The sequence below is a fragment of the Drosophila takahashii genome, chromosome 2L (assembly GCF_030179915.1).
Source record: "Drosophila takahashii strain IR98-3 E-12201 chromosome 2L, DtakHiC1v2, whole genome shotgun sequence".
NCBI lineage: Eukaryota > Metazoa > Arthropoda > Insecta > Diptera > Drosophilidae > Drosophila > Drosophila takahashii.
The window spans coordinates 27,350,119-27,360,159 of NC_091678.1; the positions used below are offsets into that span (position 1 = coordinate 27,350,119).

General features: G+C 36.7%; 1 long non-coding RNA gene across 1 annotated transcript; it reads left to right on the plus strand.

Annotated features, from left to right (window-relative positions):
- Window positions 1–668: 668 nt before the first annotated feature.
- On the plus strand, window positions 669–1,814 carry LOC138912912 (uncharacterized). Its single transcript, XR_011418472.1, has 3 exons — window positions 669–920; window positions 1,139–1,214; window positions 1,643–1,814. It is a non-coding gene; the product is annotated as an uncharacterized lncRNA (long non-coding RNA).
- Window positions 1,815–10,041: the final 8,227 nt, after the last annotated feature.

A 10,041-nucleotide genomic window follows, 5' to 3' on the forward strand; every position in this document is an offset into this window, starting at 1 on the left:
TACTGTAAAAAGTCACGTTTAAAAGTTATTTTTATACGAAAATAGCCACTTTTGCCAGCTCGAACAACTAACGCTCCCTGAGTATTGCATTGTATTGTATTTTAGGGTCATGGAATCAGTAAATTTGCACTTAAGAGTTCCAAATAGGAATCTTTTGTTCTACGACTTTTGAAAAAAACCGCTACTTTAGCGGGAAAAAGCTAAAAATAGCTACAATTCGTTAGTTTTTAAGTTCTACACTTCTAAAGGTATATACATCGTTTAAAATGTATTTTGAAATACTTCAACGCCTTTTTAACTGAATTTGTTAAAATACAATAATTAAAAAATTATGATTTATGACCAATTTAAATTTAAATGTTTATATTAGCACCTATGAGATCAAAAGTAAACAAACAAAAACTTCTGATATCAAATAAAAACACCTCTAAACGAGGTAAAAAACTACACTCATAAAAATTAATTTCTAAATTTTGGAAATCTAGCCATTGAATCGGCCTACCTTTGAAAATAGAAAAAAAATTTCTTGTTATTAGAAAATTGTCCTTTGAATACAGAAAACCTTTCTTGATGGAAAAAATTCAAGAAAGAATTTTTCTTAAAAATAGAAAAATGAAAATCTCATATGTTTGTTTTGCCGTCGCAGCCAAAACATTTTTGTACGTATTTAAGGAAAAAATCACCTTTGAATATATGAATGAAATGACCCTAGAATATTGGAAAGTAGCCATTGACTTCCTTCGGCTGCCGAATGTTAACGACAAGAAAAACGAAGTGGGACGAAGGGACTACTCGGCCCGACTACTACCCGGCTACCGACTTCTCTGATCCCCCGAGCGTCAGTTGTGAAAAAAATTCGTGAGTGATGGACGTGATTTTCAAGCGGATAAGAGGTGAAGCCTTTTTCCGAATATTCAAAGGTATGTAAATATGTATATAATTTTTTGTATAGCGGGCGTACAATTGTATGTATGTAATTAAAGGATACATTTCAAATCTCTTTACCAAGCGTATACCAATTTAGGTGAATTGTTTTTTAGCTAAGAGCTACGTACATACATACATTTGTACATAAATTTGTGGGTGTACAGTTCTATAATAACTTTATCTTATTACTCGCATTTTATTTATTTTTCAGAGTGAAAATACCTGCAGTTGCAACAGCCAAATAATTTGTTTGTCGAAGCTGTAATTTTGTTTTAAAACCTTCTAAGGTAGGAAAAATATGTTGTATTTGTTTGACATACTTATGTATGCATGTAAATATCTATGCATGTACGCGGCTCACCCGATCTGAAAACCTTTCATATTCTGCTCCTCTCTCTCGCTCGCTTGACCTACGCGTCGCGATGTTCTCTCTTCTCCTCCTTAAAACTGACATGATCTGCCCTGCTTACATTCGGTCTCCCTTCGCGCAAAGGACTGTATGTAAATATATATGTATGCATGTACGTGTCTCTCCCGTGCCTCTCTCTCTCTGAAATTCGATTTTCAACCCTTCATTTTCTACCTGTCTTGCTCCTCTCTCTCGGTCGTCTGACCAACGTGTTTGTATTTTGGCTATTATTAAAATTACATTATTTCAAAAAAGTTGTTTATCTAAAAACAAATCATTGATATCCCAATAACTCTTTTTTTCTAGATGAGGAAAGGCGAAGAAAATGGATCACCTTAGGTCATATGAAGTTCAACAGACCTTGGGTAATAATAATGTTTTCTTGAGTCAGAAATGTGTTATTTAAAAATGTTTAAATGTTAAGTGTTAAATGTTTTAAATGTAAATAAATATAATATGCAAAAGAAAAAACCAAGTTACATTTTATTTTTAGGGTTTCAGTGTTAATATAAAACTTCCTTTTCCTATTATTTCTTAAATCAAGAAATAAAATTTCTTGAAAGGAAATTTAAACAAGAAAGAATTTTTCTTGTTTCAAAAGTGCCTTTCTAAAAAACCCTTTCTTGTTTTAAGAAATTTAATTTCTTGAAACAAGAAACAAACCACCTTTGAAACAAGAATCGCCTTTCTTGTTTTAAGAAATATGTTTTCTTGTTTTAATGGTGGCTTTCTAAAAAACCCTTTCTTGTTTTAAGAAATTTAATTTCTTGAAACAAGAAATATTTTTTCTTGTTTTAATGGTGCCTTTCAAAAAAACCATTTCTTGAAACAAAGGTGAGGTCTCCTTTGGCAAAAATTCAAGAAACAAGATAGGAAGCTACCTTCGGCCAGCCGAAGCTTATATACCCTTGTAGATAAAAGAATACTCACTCGGTGCAGTTCCAGGGATTCCAGATTCAGCGTTTCGATTTATTTCAATTTTGTTTTTAAGTAGTCAAGAATCAAAACGCCTACTTCCTACAAAGTTACAATGAATTTTCTTATATTTGTTTGGGAGCCTTAAGATATAGTGGTCCGATCCGGCTGGCTCCGACATATGTACTACCTGCAATAGAAAGAAGACCTTCGGGAAAGTTTCATCGCGATAGCTTTACAACTGAGAGACTAGTTCGCATAGAAACGGACAGACGGACAGACGGACATGGCTAGATAGACTCGGCTATTGGTGCTGATCAAGAATATATATACTTTATGTGGTCGGAAACGTCTCCTTCACTGCGTTGCAAACATCTGACTGAAATTATAATACCCTCTACAAGGGTATAAAAATTTTCTAGATTTTAAGGAAATTCTTCGATTTTTTTTTATGAGTGTAGTGACGATCGCACCTTCAACGTACAAAAGTTCTGATATCAACTTTTGTGACGAAAAATGATTTTAGATGCGACTAAATAAGTACGCTACCTAAAATTTATTCATGGTACCATATTTTTGGTTAATTTAGGTGTTTAGAAGACACATGACTTATAAAAAGGATCTCTTCTTATCCAACTTATCTTTGCCTTCACAAATTCTCATAAGTTTGCAGGAATTCATTTGTAAGTTTTTTTCATGAGCCTTATTCCCTTGTAAATATATTCCGATTTAGGATAGAAAATTTTTTTTTAAGTGCATGTTTTATAAATTTGTTTATTGAAACATTATCCAATTATTTAAATATTCGCTATTATTTTAAGCACCTGTTTTAGTTTAGTTTTGGCCCTGCTCAGATTCTTTGTGCTTTGCCATATAACATTTTGGAAGGGAAAATGGGCCAGGATTCGGTTTTTCTGTGTTAACCTTCACAGTTATATATGATATACGTTGATGCACTACGAGAAGTACAAACAAGTGGCCCAACGACACCAAGCACGTGCTTGTTACGCGCGGGGCCCTTTTGTAAATTTGGGCAAAAATGCGAGTTCGCGAGGAAGAATACATAAAACCCATAAAGACGGGACCAATAATGAAAAAAAACATGCAGTTAGGAGTGAAGCAAATGAGTTAAAATGTTAGTTTTTAATACCGGGATAGAAGTTGATGTGCAAATTAAATGATAAAGAACATTATAGTTATTACATAGAACGCGAAAGGGCTCGTGCAGACCAAAATTTGATGTACATCGAGGTAAATTAAGAGGATGATAATTACGTGTTAGTCTAACGGGAACATTAAAAGTTAGGCGGCTAACAAGCTCTATAGAATCAATATCACCTCTTATAAGATTATGCATAAAAATGGTACCAAGCATTTTTCTACGATTTGCAAGTGTCGGTAAATTAAGCAATAATAATCTACTCTGGTAGGAAGGTAGCCTTACGTTTTGATCCCAGTTCAAACTACGAAGGGCAAAAAGGAGAAATTTTTTTTGTACCGACTCTATACGGTCAATGTGGACTTGGTATTGTGGGCTCCAAACCGAAGAACAATATTCCAATATAGGACGGACAAGGGAGGTAAATAATAATTTGGTTATATAAGGGTCATCAAAATCTTTTGACCAACGCTTTATAAACCCAAGAACACTCATAGCTTTATTGACTGTCGACATTATGTGGCAGTCAAATTTAAGCTTCGGGTCCAGAAGAACGCCTAAATCATTTACTGAATATATACGGTCAAGTGGCAAATTCTGAAGCGAATAACTTATAAAGGTAGGGGTGACCCTATAAAAGGTCATTACGTTGCATTTTAGGCAGTTCAAATTTAAGAGGTTATACTCACACCATACTTGAAATTGATCAATGTCTGATTGTAAGCCAAAACCAGACTCTATATTATTATATGTCAAACAAAGCTTAACATCATCCGCATACATTAGTACACGAGAATGTGTTACAATAGAGGGAAGATCGTTAATAAACAAAGTAAACAGCAAAGGGCCCAAATGACTACCCTGATGTACTCCAGATGTCACATGGATCGTTTTTGAAACAGCGTTCTTAAATATAACCCTCTGAGTCCTCCCATTCAAATAGCTTGAAATCCAAGTTAATAGATTACATGGAAACCCAAGCAAATCTAATTTGAATAAAAGAAGAGAGTGGTTAACAGAGTCAAAGGCTTTACTGAAATCTGTATATACAACGTCAGTCTGCATTTTATTGTTAAATCCATTTATTACAATTGATGACAATTCAAGTAGGTTGGTGGTAGTCGATCTTTGCTTAACAAAACCGTGCTGACACGGTGATATTAGCGAGGAACATAAATGTTGCAAATGAGAAGTGATAATACGTTCAAAGGCTTTTGGAATAGCCGACAATTTAGAAATACCTCTATAATTCTGGGCATCCGCCTTCGCACCCTTTTTGTGAAGTGGAATAATAAAAGAATCCTTCCAGATAGTTGGAAAAACTGATGATGAAATAGACAATTGAAAAAGTTTAAGAATAGGTTTGCAGATGGTTGATGCACAAAACTTAAGCACACACCCAGGAAGTCCATCAGGACCGGGAGAATAAGTTGGCGTTGTTGATGTTAAATCTCTTAAGAGAGAACTTTCGGTAATTATAGGGGAAAAAATACAATTTGCCCTATTTAAGGGATTATGGTAATTTGATTCTGACCATGAAGAAGAGCTATAAGTAGTTTGGAAAAAGTCAGAGAATAAATCAGCAATTTCAGAGTCAGTCGATGCCTCCATTGAGTTAAATCGAACCGATGAAGGCAAAGCTGATGACTTACGCTTTGCGTTGACAAAGTTATAAAATTGCTTCGGATCATTTGTAAATTCAAATTTACAACGATTTAAATACATGGAATAGCAATGACTGTTAAGAACATTAAACCAGGGGGGCCTGTTCGGCTTGGGAGGAAGTCTATCAGGAACGCATTCATTAAAAAAAGTGTTTAGAACGCTATAGAAAAGTTCCGTTGCACTTTCGATGTCCACACAATTATAAAGATCTGTCCAATCGTATTGCGAAATCATTAAATTAAGTTTATTATAGTCACATTTCCGAAAACATCTCATTTTAGTTGGAGAAACTAAAGGAGAGAGGGTATCAAGGTAGGGGAGGCAAATTGTTAATTCCATAGTTGGATGGTATCGGTCTTCTGGTACCACAAGAGCGTCAATTCTAGATACTGTGACTTCAGACGGCTCTGAAACAAACACAAGATCTAATTGTCTATTTAATGAATTTCGTATAAAGCTAACCTGCTGTAACGATAATTCTAAAAGGCCATCCACAAAATCATGGGTGGATAAAGGTAAAGCGACAAGTGAGTCAGAAGGGGGGGACCAAGATATATCAGGGAGATTAAAGTCACCCAAAACAATGAAAAGGTCTCTATTGGAAAAAAAGGATAAAATTGATTTAATAGCAGATAGATGTTGCTCATAAATGATTAGGTCAGAGCCAGGCGGAATATACGAACATGTAATAAAAATAGACAAGGTTTGCAGGGAAACTTTCACACAAACAAATTCAATGTCATTAGAGGCATAAGAGTGAATTCTCTCAGAACTTATGGTGGAGGTGACGGCAATTAAAACGCCGCCCCCCCTACGGGAAAGGCGATCGGTTCTGTAGGTATTAAAATTGGTAGACAGAACTTCAGAGTCTGTTATCTCTGGTTTCAGCCAAGTTTCAGTAAAAGCTAAGATATCGTCCGTAAATGCCGAGGAGTCAGCATAAAGCTTTGGTAGCTTCATGTTAAGTCCTCTAACATTTTGGTAAGCCAATAATAAACTTTTCAGTTTTTTGGCACCGTGGAAGGCCTATTATTTGTTCTCGGTTTATTAGGAACAAATTCTTTTATAACCAGATCATCATTAAGCCAGAAGCTTTCAGAAAGCAGTTCTTTAAACACATCAGGCGGAGCAAAAATTTTGAAAGACGATATCCTACGGGCGTATGAAAATCGAAATTGTTCAACCGCAATATCCTCGGATGGGAATTTTTCACGAATGAATTCCAAAACATCCTCAGATGTGGTATCAGGCGTAAATCTTGAAACAAATAGTTGCTTCCTATGTGGAACAACTGAGAGTTTCTTACGCCCCCCAGCAGCAGTCTGAACCTCACTCAGCTGAGAGCCAGAAGCGGCACCTACTGTATGTCTGGGTACAACTGAGAGATTTTTACGCCCCCCAGCAGCAGCCTGAACCTCATTCGGCTGAGCGACAGAAACGGCGCCCACAGTACCTATGGGTATGGTCGGCACCGGATTGGTTGATTCCGCCGGATCTGGAGCCTGACATTCAGATACAGGGGCTACAGAGACAGGGACTACACCTGAACTAGCAGTATCCATTGGCACAGATGGTTCACTTACCCCTGTGTCACCAGAAACTGCAGCAGCTACCAAGTTTGGATTTAACGTGGATTCAACACTCGCCTTTACTGTCGTTGAGCTAGCTTTTTTGCGTTTGGGCGACTCGGTTAATAATTTTTTATTATTAAATTGTTCACATACGGAATTAAATCCATCATTGAGCTGTTTAAAAACACGTGAAAGATTACATAGGCCGTCTCGAGTCTGCCTCATAAAGCTGCTCATCTCAACTGCCAAATCCCTGCAGTGCTCACATACCCACATGAGACCAATCCGCATTTCAATAAAGTCTTTAACTCTGCCAGTAAATCCTGCACATTTAGAATGCATCATTGCTTCGCAGAGCCAACAGTAAACAAAAGGGTCATTAGATGCAGTCCTACAATTTTTCTTAGTACAGATAAGAGTCATTATAAGAAAAATATGTTAGAGAATAAAGAGAATAAAATAAAAAGTATATAAAAGTATAAAAAAATACCTCAAGTAAATTTGGCACTGGGATCAAATTCCAAAACCACAAAATCACAAAAACACAAAAAGTATAAGAGCGCGAGATCGCGAATTAAATCGAAAGAGAGCGCGAGAGAAAAGTCTTCTATCGACTGAGCGAGGCTTGTGGGGCACCAAAACAACTCAACGCACGAACAGTTAGATGTAAAGCAAGCAAGAGAGAGAGAGACTATGAGAATAGGTCTACAAGAAATTCGGCAGGTTCAGAGAGAGTGAAATTACAGTTATAATAGAGCGGCAGAGAGAGAGAGTAAGAGTAAGAGAGAGAATATAAGAGCCAATTTGGAGAGTGCAAATTACACTAACAAAGCCAAGATATTAAATAAATCAAATGGAAATGTTAAAATAACTATAACCACGTACCCGTAATCTGGGAGATCTATGAAAGTCACTAACACGATTGTTAGGCTAAACTTTGTTAGTAAATAAACACAAAATACTTGCGGAAATAACACGATATAAAACAAAAACTCAGAGCACAATGGTAAACACAACCGTTCACAAGCGACGCTAAATCGACTGTTTATGCCATTTTTAATAAAGATGATCCAAAACCTAACCAATCGAACCGCTTTCCCTGACTGTTTTCCGTCTAATATGTTTTTATACCCTTGCAATGGGTATTATGATTTCAGTCAGAAGTTTGCAACGCAGTGAAGGAGACGTTTCCGACCCCATAACTTATATATATTCTTGATCAGCATTGTTTAGAGGAGGCATTAATTTATGCCACCTTTTTTGCGAATATTTAAACGAGAGAGAATTATGCGTGTGTCAGAACGGTGCTAAAAGAAAAGCCGAAAAAGTGGTTCGATTTTTAATGCGTTTATTGTGGTAGCGAGAGCGAACGAACTGCTTCGTACCAGCGATCAAAAGCGAATGTACATGATGAGAGTGCGTAGGTCCGAGAGAGCAGCGAGCGCAGTCGCTTATATCGGCTTATCTTACGCAGGATAGACGATTGGAAGCTTTGGTTTACATTGTTGTTGTCAGTAATGCTGACCAAATGGCAAACAATAAATGGGTTTTAAATGATTTTAAATTGATTTCTGCGGCTGCTCCCGACAAGCATCATTAGACGAGTCGATCTAGCCATGTCTGTCTGTCCGCTTCTACGCAAACTAGTCTCAGTTTTGAAGCTATCGGCTTAAAACTTTCCCAAAAGTCTTCTTTCTATTGCAGGTAGTACATAAGTCGGAACCAACAGGATCGGACAACTATATCTTATAGCTCCCATAGGAAGGAAACGTTAAAAAAATTCGGTGTCTTCGGTGTTTTTTGAAATAAAACCTTCTACTCTTGGAAATGTTATTTTTTAAATATTTCAGAATTTCGATTAAAATATTTTAAAAATCGGACGACTATATCATATAGCTGCCATAGGAACGATCGAAAAAAAAGCCAACCGTGCATATTGTATAACTATATATTTTTTTTAATTTGTTTTACCCACAAAATCGCCATAAATCAAGTTTAAGTTTTATTTTTGATCACGACGAATAACGGTTATTTGTCAACTTTTATTATAAAACTCAAACGTTTCCGACCCCATAAAGTATATATATTCCTGATCAGCATCACTAGAGGAGTCGATCTAGCCATGCCCGTCTGTCCGTATGAACGCTGAGATCTCGGAAACTACAAAAGCTAGAAGGTTGAGATTTCCCACACACATTCTTGGGCTTCCTATACCTATCGAAATGTAGAAGACATTTTTCAAATCGGACCATTCATTAAAAAGTTACATCACCATCTCCCTCTTGTTTTTGTGTGTAGGTGATTACGTAATATATGGACAGTACCTTGTGCTAATTTCGGGAACTGCAAGGAAATTGATCACTGTGGACGGCAGTGCACGTAGTGACGAAGGGCACAACGAAAGTGTACAAAGACGCATAATTGAAAATCTGCTATGATGGTCCGATCGTTACGAGTGATACACCTATCGAGATTTATCACAAAAACTAAAAGAATTGTATACCAAGACCAGAGAGCTGCATGGAGTACGATCAAGTACGATCGATCATCGCGCCTGAATTTTCATTTGATCCGGTAAACTCACTCGGCAACGAATAATCACGATCGGCTCATACTTCGGCTTTCTGGTTTGGTCAACTACTCGACTCGCTTCTTAACGATCTATGATGTCATTTTTAGCTTTGGGTGTTCGTGTACAAAATGATCGTTTCGAAGCGCTCAATCGTTCCCGATGATTGTGGATTTGTGTCAGTTGTACAAGAACTGATTATGAAAGGATTAAGTTTTTATAAATTTCTTGTGTTTCTTGTAAATGCATTATATGTTTAATAAGAAAGCCTAGTACTCAGTACGACGAAAACTGCTAGCTAAGCATAAGAGTAAGCGAGAGGCAAATAGGTAGCTAAAGCCTTTAGCCGGGGACTTTTTTCACCGCGGTACTCAGTTGAGCTAAGGAAATGGTAAGGAAATACTAAAAAAATACTAGATTTAGCGGGTGAATTCCGATGAACGCCTTTAGCCGCGGCCCAAAGAATAAAAAATTTGATCTTTGGCTGTGTTTGTGCAGAAGCGGTTTGCCAATAACAATGTATAAATGGAAGGAAAACCACAAAAACCATTGGAAAACTGCCTGTAGGAGTTGCTGCAATACATATCGCCATTCCAACAGGGAATTTAAAGCTTGCGACCCAGGTCGGCTCAACGTTTTGTAATATTTTAAAATTGGCGCCAGTTGATTTGTTTGCTGAGAGTAAGACCATGCTACATGCATTGCGGATGAACTCCGAAAACTTCGGTCTCACTAAAAGATTAATATTTTTCGACTAGTAAAACTCTTAGCTGAACTGAGTACTAGGCTGAACAAAATAAATATTGACATACATGTGTGCTTATTA